The sequence below is a fragment of the Malaclemys terrapin genome, chromosome 10 (assembly GCF_027887155.1).
Source record: "Malaclemys terrapin pileata isolate rMalTer1 chromosome 10, rMalTer1.hap1, whole genome shotgun sequence".
NCBI classification, from domain to species: Eukaryota; Metazoa; Chordata; order Testudines; family Emydidae; genus Malaclemys; species Malaclemys terrapin.
The window spans coordinates 41,994,221-42,005,938 of NC_071514.1; positions in this window are offsets into that span (position 1 = coordinate 41,994,221).

Below are 11,718 nucleotides of genomic sequence, written 5' to 3' on the forward strand. Positions count from 1 at the left end.
GAGCTTTGAGCGTCTTGAATCTGTCCCGTGAGAGGGAGGCCATGGCTACCTGGGAATCTAACAGCGCCCCTATAAAGTTTATGCGCTGAACCGGAATTAACGTGGATTTCTCCTCGTTTACCAGTAGGCCTAGAGCCCCGCAGGTGTCTAGCAGGAAGCTAGTCTGCTGCTGCACCAGAGTGCGAGACCGGCCCTTGAGCAGCCAGTCGTTGAGGTAGGGGAAGATCTGCAGCCCTTTCCTCCTGAGGTGGGCTGCCACCACCGCCATACATTTTGTAAATACCCTGGGGGCAGTAGAAAGGCCAAAGGGGAGGACCGTAAATTGGAAGTGGTCCTGACCCACCAGGAAACGGAGAAAGTGCCTGTGACCCTCGAAAATGTGGATGTGAAAGTACGCATCCTGGAGGTCCAGCGCCGTAAACCAATCCCCCTGGTCTAGGGATGGAATAATAGAGGCCAGGGACACTACGCGGAATTAGCAACACACCAGAAACTGGTTGAGATTCTGCAGGTTGACGATGGGCCGAAGCCTGCCCTTCGCCTTGGGGATGAGGAAATACCTGGAGTAAAAGCCCCTGCCCTGGTATTCCCGTGGTACCCTTTCCACCGCTCCCAGAGAGAGGAGGCGCTCTACCTCCTGGCCGAGAAGGAGGGCATGCTCCGGGGCCCCTGCCAGCTGCCCGGACGGGGGACAGTTGGGAGGGGTTGAAACAAACTGCAGCCTGTACCCTTGGGAGATGGTGCTGAGGACCCATTGGTCCGACGTTATAAGGGACCACTGCAGTTGGAAGTCCGATAAACGGTTTAGAAAAGGTAACTTTATTAATTGGGTAGGGGGTACACTGGCAACAGGCCCGATGACCCCCCTCAACGAGTCAAAAACGCCGTTTCCCCAGCTATTTGGCTTTCGAGGCCCCAGGCCGTGGGGCCGAGTGGGATTGGCGTTGGGACCGGCACCTTTGATCCTTCTGCCGCTTAGGTGGGGGGTTCATATCTGCCCCTAGCTAGCGGAGCAGAGGGTTGAGGCCTGGGCTTGTCCTTGGCAGGCGGGATGTACAGGCCTATCGTCTGCAGGGTGGTGCGGGAGTCCTTCATCCCATGCAGACGGGTGTCTGGTCCGCGAAAAGGGCCTTGCCATCTAACGGCAGGTCCTGCATTATGGACTGGGATTCTGACGACAGTCCCAAAAGCGAGAGCCATGACGCCCGTTGCATGGAGACCGCGGAAGCCATCGAACGAGCAGCTGTGTTCGCTGCATCCGAAGCCGCCTGGAGAGCCGCTTTGGCGGTGGTCGCACCCTCCTCAATCAGCTCCCGGAACTCCTTTGCATCCTTGTCAGGAATGAGGGGCTCAAACTTGGGGAGGAATCCCCAGAGATTAAACTCGGCTCAGAAGCGCCTGATGGTTGGCCATTCTGAGCTGGAAACTCGCTGACGAATAAACCTTTTTTCCAAAGGTATCAAGTCTACGAGCGTCTTTGTCCTTTGGCGTGGGCACGGGCTGACCATTCCGCTCGCGGTGGTGGACCGACTCTACCACCAGGGAGTCTGGAGCTGGGTGGGTGTAAAGGTACTCGAGACGTCTCACGGGGACGAAGTGCTTCCTCTCGGCCTTCTTGGAAATAGGAGCAAGAGAGGCCGGGGTCTGCCAAAGGCCCATGGTGATATTGGCGACTCCTTGGTGGAAAGGGAGTGCCACACGCCCCGGTACCGAGGAGGCGAGGACATTGAAGAGAGTATCGGAGGGCTCCTCCATCTCCTTGGCCCGGAGCTCGAGGTTGGCTGCCACCCTCTGAAGCAGCTCTTGATGTGCTTTAAAGTCCTCTTGGGAAGAGGGAGGCGGTACCGCAACTGAATCGCCATGTGCTGAAGAGGTGGATGGTGCGGTGCCTTCGGCGGCCAACGGCATCGTGGGCTCCACGTCCGGGTTCGGTACCGGAGTCGGTGCCGGGGGTTTGGCGCCCACGGCCTGATCCCAGTGCCAGGGAGGCGACGCGGGTCGGCCCTGAGAGGCTCCCGCCACGGAGCGAGGTCCTGGCTGAGCAGGTGCCTGAGGCCACGGTGCCCACTGGCACCATTGTCCCTGCCAAGGCATGGCCTGGAACTGATGTGCATCGGGCGGCAGGACTGGTTGTTCTTGCGGTGCAGTGCGGCCCAGGGAGAGACGGCTGCGTACCGAAGCTGAAGTCCTGGAAGAGCGCACAGTGCCATGGGAATGACTGGAGTGGTCTCTGTTGTGACGGCTCCTACCCCGAGATTTCGACCTGGACGATGTTGAAAGGTAGATGTCCGAGGAACTAGATCTGGACTCCCTGCGGTGCCTGTGGCCACGGTGCCGTGGTGCCAGGGACTCTCGAGACGTGCTTAGGGCATGGCTTCTGCGATAGCGGGCTTCTGAGTATGAGCGCCGGTGCTGATGGCGTCGAGACCTGTTCTTCTCGGAGCAGCTGGAAGAGGAACGGCGTTGTCTCTTGTCGTCTCTGCGATGGCGTCCAAGAGCGGAGGAGTGGGAACTGCTCGTCGAAGAGTCTGGATGTGGAGTTGACGTGCGTCTTGGGGCTCTGCTCAGCACCTCAACCCGGGACGGTGTCTTGACCTCCAACACCTCCAGGGAGGGCTGATGGGTGCCCAAAGGCAGCTTCCCATGGGTCCGGGGGCCCAACTGAGGCGGCGCTCCCGGCACCGGAAGCGCCAAGATGTCACGTGCAGCCTGAGCTGCCTCTGGCGTCGAAGGCATGCGTACCTCCGGTGAGGCTTGCGCAGACGGGACTGGACTACTCTGCTCAGCTCGAGTCAGAGGTCTCCGTCCCGATGGGGATCGCGGGCTGCCCAGCTCGGGTCTGGCCTCACCCCTGTCCTGAGACTTCCCTTGCTTCTTAGCTGGGGAGTGGTGCCGGGACGTCGACAGCACTTCGCTGCGCACCAAGGATGCGGTACCGGGTCCCGATTCGGAACGGCACAATGGAGGCGCTTCACCACGTGCCAAAGACGCGGAGCCCGGTCTTTCAATGGACACCTGTGTCCCCGTGTCCAGCAAAAAGGGGATGACGAGACCCTTGGCAAAAGCTAGCGGGTAATAGGGGCGGGGGTCCCCTGGCCGGAGCTATGGCCAAGATTTTTTGCTGCTCACTGCTGAGCTTACGCACAACCTCCTTAGTGAGGCCTTTATGCAACAAGAATCCAAAAATTTTCCGTTCTACAAATGAACGCTCCGGGTGCTGGGATCTGGGCTGTGGGCTGGTGTGTGGTGGGTGGGAACTAATGGGTAGGGCTTGGGCTGAAGGCCACTTCACCCTCTCGAGGGCCTCATAGAGCCGCCCAATGGGGTGTCTAGCATACCCCCTTAGCCACAGAACTGTTCCGGTGTCAGGGGTGGTACTGTTATCCATGGCTAAGTCAATGGCAGCTTCATTTATGGGTATTTCAGTGGGGTCAACAACATGCCGGAAGGCATTAACCTGGTTAATCTGAGCCTGAGTTAGTCCTAGAGGGTGTTGGGCAGGGGACCATAGCATGATGGACCCCCCTGCGATGGCACATCTTAGGGAAGAGAGGTCCTTGACACTTCCTTTCGGGACTTGGATCCCTTGAAGGGATTGCTGTAAATGGAGGAAGGCCAGGGCTGGGGCAGTTAGGGGCCATGCGGTGTTAGATATTACCGGGCTCCCTGAAAGACCCCGGGACCAGCTACTGGTCCTGGCTAGCACTATGCCTTCTTCCCTATCCACTAGCTCCTGTCCATGTTCCAGGGCCAACCGGCCTAGCCACAGTAATGGCGGCTCATTGGCTCCCCTAGCGGTGTCTGAGATGAACTCCTTCATCTCTGCTTTGGAGTGGGGCCGGAATTCTGTGACCTGTGTGGAGTTGCCCTGACCATCAACCTTTATTCGGCTGATGGATATAGGCAGGGCCTCACTGGAGGTCACAGTGGGTGGGAGTGTATGGGCTTGGGCATCTGGTGGGGTGGAGGGTAGGGTGGGGTATAGCGGGGTTTTTTCGAGGGGGAGTGGGGCCTCTGGGTGTACATATGGGGGTGGGTGTTCGGGGGTTTCTTTGGGACTGGGCTGGCTAGTTTCTTTGGGACTGGGCTGGTAGGTGGTGGCGGCCCTTCCAGGCTGGGCTGGCTAACGGCCTCCTTGGCCGAGGTCGTTAGGGCCCCATGTAAAATGGTTACCTTATCAAGGGCCTGGGCCAGTATTTCATAGGCAACTGTGGCCACCTTTTGGGGTTGTATACATCAGGCCACAGTTTCTTGGGCTTCCGAACCCCTTCTAGCTTCTGTACCAGGTCCGTTAGTATTCGGTGGGCGGGGGACCCCTGCAAAATTCGGGGTTCCGGGGTGAGTTTAGATGGGGTCCCCCCGCAGGCTTTCATGACCCTCCCCACCTCCCTCCAGAGGCGGGTAGTATCTGAATCTGCAGCTGGCTCTCCTGCCTTAGTGCAGGTTAGCCAGAGGCTGGAATCAGCGGGGCTGGCCCTACATGTGGGGTGACAGGTTAAAAGGCACCACATCAGTGAGCCCCAGGTGGGTAATGTACACCCTGGAGCTCTGGCCTTTGCCAATTGTGCAGACCCACTCTAGAGCCTCAGGCTGCTATTTACTTTGCAGCGAGTGGTACTGCAGGTGGTTAGTTTGATCCTCATCTGTCCCAGAGGTCTTGGCCTCTTTCCAGGGACAGGGGAGGCAGCAATTGTTACCCCAAGATCCTGTTCGTGATGCCATGACCCTGCCAGCAGGTAGGGGATCTTGGGGGACAACTACTGCACTAGTGGGGTATAAAATAAACGTTATTAAGAAAATGGAAAAACAGGGAAAATTCAATAGTGAGGGGTATGGGGTTTGTTAAGGTAGACAATTGGGGAGGGGTTTCTTTTAGTAAATAGGATAGGGGGGGTTCAATAGTGGGGTACAATACAGTGGGGTACAATACAGTTGGTAACCAATTAACACTGAAGTATAAATGTAACAGGTAGCTAACAATTTCTATGTAAAGGGTGTGTCATAGCAGCATATAACCAACTAACAGTTATGGGTAAAATGTGTTAAATAACCAACAACTCTAGCTAAAAATGTGTCACAGTGGTGTAAATGTAAAATGTGAGGGGTGTTAGAGAGAAAAAGAGTAACCAATGGGGTTTTATGCTAGACTTCAGTAATACAATTGAGGTCTGGCAGCAGTAGGAGCAGGGTGAGTACGTGGGGGAAGGGATTAAGAGAGAGAGAGAGAGACACACACACACAGAGAGCAGACAGGCTGCAAGTTTAAACAGCAGAGACAATTATACAGAACACAGCAAAAGCTTATCTATGATTTAACTTAACCAAAACCACACAAATTAGCAAGTACAAGTAACAAAACACAATACAACAATTCTTTAAGCCTAACTTACAGAGTACAATGCAAGCAATTTTCTAAACCTAACTTAACCACAACTATGCAAAATGAAATTACAATTTATCTAGACTAAAGGCTAAATCTAACCTAATGGGTGCACCTTATACTAGGGGTAGTTCCAGAGGGCAGAGTGGTGTGTGCCCAGGATACAGCTTCAAGGGGGGGGGCGGGGGTGTTTAACTAGTGGTGGCTGCAAGCAGGCTTATTTCTAGCAGCAAAGGTGCTGCGGAGCTAGAAGCAGATTACAGATACAGACCAAGGAGTTAGCTTGGGTCTGCCTGCTGGGGAAAGAAAGCCAGCAGCCAGAACAAGGGGAGTGTGCAAGAGGTTTTTCCTTACCAATCCCCAAAGCAGCAGCAAGAACAGCAGTTTCACCATCAGAGGACGCAGAGAGGACTCGATTCGCTTACAATAATCAGGAGATCTCCAGGCACAAATTCGTTGTTCGTGGGAGGGGAGTTTAAAAACGGGGGTGTGACGTTATTGACATAAACTGGGACCATATAGATCATTGTTGCAACCAAGGTCCTGTAGTGGCACCCAAATCTTGTATAAAGGGGGTCAAATGGGGTGTCTAAGACAAGGTTATGGTTTACTGGTTATGATTATGCTGTCTATATGTGTGTATCAGTTTTGTAGTTGAGGTTATGAATATTGGCTCTATACTGTCTGTATGGCAAACTTATGCTATGCTGCTGGGTGACATCCCAGACAAGCTGAGATTAGCTCTGCCTAGCCTGCTTGATGGCCCATTAAGGACCATCAGCTATACAATGGACTCATTGAGAGAAGGCAAATATGCCTTCAGACTCAGCAAAGTATGCAGGGACTGGCCCATGTGACTCCAGACTCCATTTTGCTGTAATTTTCCACAGTAAGAACAAAGAGGTGTTCTTACACCTGGAAAAGACTATATAAAGGTACATCTACACTACAGGGGGGAGTCGATTTAAGATACGCAAATTCAGCTACGTGAATAGCGTAGCTGAATTCGACGTATCGCAGCCGACTTACCCCGCTGTGAGGACGGCGCAAAATCGACTTCTGCGGCTTTCTGTCGGCGGCGCTTACTCCCACCTCCGCTGGTGGAGTAAGAGTGCCGATTCGGGGATCGATTGTCGCGTCCTGATGGGACACGATAAATCGATCCCCGAGAGGTCGATTTCTACCCGCCGATTCAGGCGGGTAGTGTAGACCTAGCCTAAGGCTGATGCCTCATCTCCATCTGGTCTTCAATCCTGCTTCTTATCTCTGGAGGAACTTTGCTACAAACTGAAGCGCTGAACAAAGGACTGAGGACCCATCCCAGCGGGGGATGTATTCCAGAGACTTGATTTGAACCTGCAGTTTATTCCATCACTGCTACAAGCCTGAACCAAGAACTTTGCCATTACTGTATGTAATTGATTCCATTTAACCAATTCTAACTCTCATCTCTATCTTTTTCCTTTTATGAATAAACCTTTAGATTTTAGATTCTAAAGGATTGGCAACAGCGTGATTTGTGGGTAAGATCTGATTTGTATATTGATCTGGGTCTGGGACTTGGTCCTTTGGGATCAGGAGAACCTTTTTTCTTTTATTTGGGTATTGGTTTTCATAACCATTTGTCCCCATAACGAGTGGTATTGGTGGTGATACTGGGAAACTGGAGTGTCTAAGGAAATGGCTTGTGAGACTTGCGGTTAGCCGGTGGGGTGAGACCGAAGTCCTCTTAGTCTGGCTGGTTTGGTTTGCCTTAGAGGTGGAAAAAACCCCAGCCTTGGGCTGTAACTGCCCTATTTGAGCAATTTGTCCTGAGTTGGCACTCTCAGTTGGGTTCCGCCAGAACCGCATTGTCACAGGGGGTACGCTCAAAAACAAACGAGAGCGGGGAGAGGGCCCCCCAAAGACCCCTAGCTGATCAGACCAGGTGGCAAAGCAAGGACCTTCTCCGGGGGTCTGATCAGAAAATGTCTGGTTTTAAGGGCAAACTCAGGCAGTTTCCCGCCAGTAACTTTGATTGGTTCCCCTTAATCCAGGGGAGGATAGAAGGCAGGGAAAACTGCAGGTAGGCACAGGACATGTTTGGGCAAGTTCTGAGTCACAGGTATGACTCATATGCTTAGCTATGTGGCCACTTTAGGTCTTGCATACCTGGGCAGAGCACCCTACACCGAGCCGGGTCCGAACAAAGAATCTAGACAAAGGAGCGAAAAAGCCCCCACCTCCCTGAGCAGAGCAATGGCTCCAGTCAGTTTGCACAAGCCATTTCCATGAGCAGGGCCAGGCTGTGACTTTGGTCAGTTCCATGGCCGGGGGGGGGGGGGGGGGGGGTGGCACTCAGCACAAACAGAAAGGAATCCAGCAGGGGGACAGCTGTAACAGACAGTACTCAGTTCCAGACGGGGTCCCAGGGGAAGCTCTGTGTGCCCAGTGTCCCCTGCACCACAAGGATATGGGCATTGCGCAGCAGGGACACCACCCCCACACCCCTAGGACTCTGGGGCAGTGAGCTCCAAGGCCCACGCCGAGGGCACAGAGCTTCCCTTTGACACTTTAGCTGGGAGAGGGGAACTGCTCAGTGGCTCCCTGGTTGAGTGTTTTGGGGAGGGCTTCAGGCTCTGCTGAGACCTTCTGGAGCAGAGATGGAAGCTCCTGCCCCACTCCATGGGGGAGAGGTGGGGCCGCCTTTCAGAGTTTCAAGATGGAACGGGTGGGCTCTGCTCAGCCTCCCTTGGATGGCGGTCATGGCTCCTCTGCACCCGCCTGCCTGGGAGAGCCGGGCTCTGCCCATTTCCCTGGACAAGGGCACTGGGGTATTCTGTCTGCACTTCCAGAGCTGCAAAGAGCCGCTGGGTTTCCCAGCTGAAGCTTGATGTCTCACAACAAGCTCGAGGGGCTGTGGCCCACCAGCCAATGACCACCCAGTACTCCTGCCTGCGATGGCCCCAGCCGACCTGACCAGTCCTCTTGGTGACAGCACAGCTGCTGTGGTGGTTTGTTGGGCTGAGGCTCCAGCGCCCTGAGGTGCCCCGCTGGCTGGAACCGTCCCTTCCCACCGAGCCGATCGCTGAGGACAAGGTCTCCATAGCTCCCCTGGCCTCTGCGGAGGAGATGGCCCCACATCGCCAGGAGCCCCTTGGTGTGGCAAGGCTGCTCCTCTCATCAGGGGCGTGGCATTCACCCTCCGCCTCTCCTCGTGTCCCAAAGAGGGGAACCTGCTGCTCAGAGCTTCCTGCCTCTGTTCCTTGGGCCCTGTCTGGGGAGAGTATGCAGTAAGCCCAGCCCTACCCTGCTCAGCCAGTACAGGCCTGCCATGGGCTTGGGTCTAGGGTTGCCAAGTGTCCGGTTTTCGACAGGAACGCCCGTTTGAAAAGGGACCCTGGCGGCTCTGGTCAGTGCTGCTGACCAGGCCGTTAGAAGGCCGGTCGGCGGCACAGCGGGGCTAAGGCAGGCACCCTCTGCCTGCCGTGGCTCCGCATGGCTCCTGGAAGGAGCAGCGTGTTCCCCCTCTGGCTCCTATATATAGGGGCAGCCAGGGGGCTCCACACACTGCCTTTTCCCCAAGCTGGGAACCACAGCCAATGGGAGCTGCGGGAGTGGCGCCTGCGGACAGGGCAGCGCGCAGAGCTGCCTGGCTGCGCATCTGCGTAGGAGCCGGAGGGGGAACATGCTGCTTCTGGAAGCTGCTTGAGGTAAGCGCCACCTGAAGGCTGCACCCTGACCAGGCCGGCCCACAACATTTTGGCACCTGAGGCAGGGAACTCAAATGATGCCCCTATGGCCCCTCGCTTGGGCCAAAACTTTGAAAGGTCTCAATTCTGCCTTCTTCCTGTTCTACTCCTCTCTTGGTACTGCTCTGCTACTTACCCCAATAAAGGAGAACTAACAACTTAAAATGCCTTGTTCAAAAATTTTAAGTAACACTTAATTTTCAAAAACAACAAAGAGTCTGGTGGCACCTTAAAGACTAACAGATTTAAATCTGTTAGTCTTTATGGTGCCACCAGACTCTTTGTTGTTTTTGTAGATACAGACTAACACGGCTACCCCCTGATACTTAATTTTCAAATGCCTGAACAGCAAATGTAACTTTTCTTGTCTGCATAGTAAACACTGGCATTTTTATCTGTTTGAATAATCAAAGTGGTGCTTTCCATGCCTTCTTGGTTGCAAAGATTTGAACTGCTTCCTGAAGGTCCACAGTCTGGGCCAGCTCATGCTCTATTGAGATGGTTGCAAGGCCGACCAGCCTCTCCTGTGTCATTGTGGAGCATAGATGTGTTTTTATTAACTTCAGCTTGGAGAAGCTGCGTTCTCCACTGGCAACTGTTACAGGAAGTGTTAGAAGTATGCGCAGAACAACAAAAGCATTTGGAAAGAGGATGGTCATCTTATTTGTGCACATATATTCCAGAACAGTCTTTGGAGCTGATCCTGCTGAAATGTATCTTGAAAGGGCTTTCAGTTCATCACCTGAATGACTTGCATCAATATTGCGCATGTCATCATGTGTCAACACTGTCTCTAGTGCCCTGCATTGCTGGTGTAGGTCTTCTTCAGGTATATTTTGGAAAATTTGGAGTTTTGGAATATCATACAACATCCCAAATACACTGCTGTGTTCCTTGAGCTGCATGAAACGTTCTTTGACTGTATTGCACAATCTAGCACAGGGGTCTCAAACTCAGATGACCCCGAGGGCTGCATGAGGACTAGTGCATTGGCCCAAGGGCCGCATCACTGAACCCCACCCCCTGGCTGCCTCTGGCCCCACCCCCACGCCAACCCTTCCAATTAGGCCCCGCCCCTGCCCCACTTCTTCCACCCCTTCCCTGCCCCATTCCAATCCCTTCCCTGAAGTCCCCACCCCAACGCTGCCCCCAGGGGGTGCAGAAAGGGTGCAGGGTGCAGCGGGGGCTGAGGGCAGGGAGTTGAGGTGCAGGAGGTGTGCAGGGCGCTCAGGGCAGGAAGTTGGTGTGTGGGGTACAAGAGGGGTGCGGCAGGGGGTCGGGGTGCGGGGTGCAGCAGGTGGCTCAGGGCAGGGAGTTGGGGGTTGCATGCAGGAGGGTGCTCCGGGGTAGGATCAAGGGGTTTGGAGAGTGGGAGCGGGATCAGGACTGGGGCAGGGAGTTTGGGTGCAGGATGTGGCAGGGGGCTCAGGGCAGGAAGTTGGGGTGTGGGATGTGGCAGGGGGCTCAGGGCAGGGAGTTGGGGTGTGGGATGTGGCAGGGGGCTCAGGGCAGGGAGTTGGGGGTGCAGAAGGAGTGCGGGATGTGGCAGGGGGCTCAGAGCAGGGAGTTGGGGGTGCAGGCGGGGTTCAGGGTGTGAGCTCCAGCCTGGTGCCGCTTACCTAGAGCGGCTCTGGGGTGGCAGCGGCGCTCACTGGGGCCAGGGCAGGCTCCCTGCCTGCCTTGGCCCCAGCTCCGTGCTGCTTCATTCCAGGAAGCACCTGGAACCGTGTCCCTGCAGCCCCTGGGGGAGGGGGAGGGGCTCAGGCTTCCCTGCTTGTGCGGCTCTTGCCGCTCTTCTAGGTACCTCCCACAAAGCACCCATTGGCCGCAGTTCCCTGTTTCCGGCCAATGGGAGCTGTGGGGGGCGGTACCTGGCGGGAGGCAATGCCAGAGCCCTCTGCCTCCTTCCCCTTCCCCCCCGCCCGAAGGGGCGTGCTGCCGGCTGCTTCAGAGAGCAGTGCGGTGCTTGCAGCATCAGGAGGCAATCCCACGGGTAGGCAGAGGGGTGGGGCGCGGGGAGCTTGGTGGGCCACACACAAGAGCCCCACGTGTTTGAGACCCCTGATCTAGCACCTGGTTAAAGAATTCAACTTTGAATTGTTGTTTGGGGTCTCTTTTGGGATTATCCCATGCCTCTTAATCAAAATGTCTTCTTCGGTGACTCTTGTATTCTTGACTGGGTGGGGAAATAGCTTCACTGTAAAGTTCCTCTGCCAACTTCTGTGCACTCTTCAGAACATTTTGAAATCCCTCACCGATAAGACTGTAGGTATGACTTTGCTTTGTCTAGTTGTTCCATTGCTCCAGATATATCAAGGTCAACACCTTGGAGTCTCTTGCTTACAACATTTATTTCAAACAGTATGTCATGCCACAACACTAAGCCACACAGAAATTTGAAGTTATGTATGTTTCTGGTGATTCCATTTCCCTCTGCCACTCTTCTCCCACGAACAGTTCCCGTCATAGCATTATCCTCCATAATGGCAACTATGGCATCATCTATCTTCCCAATTTCATGTTTGATAGGCTTTATTGCCTCCACTCAACTTTCCCATCTTGTGGCACTCAGTGGGTTCAGTGTCAGAGAGGATGTTCCCAGATGTT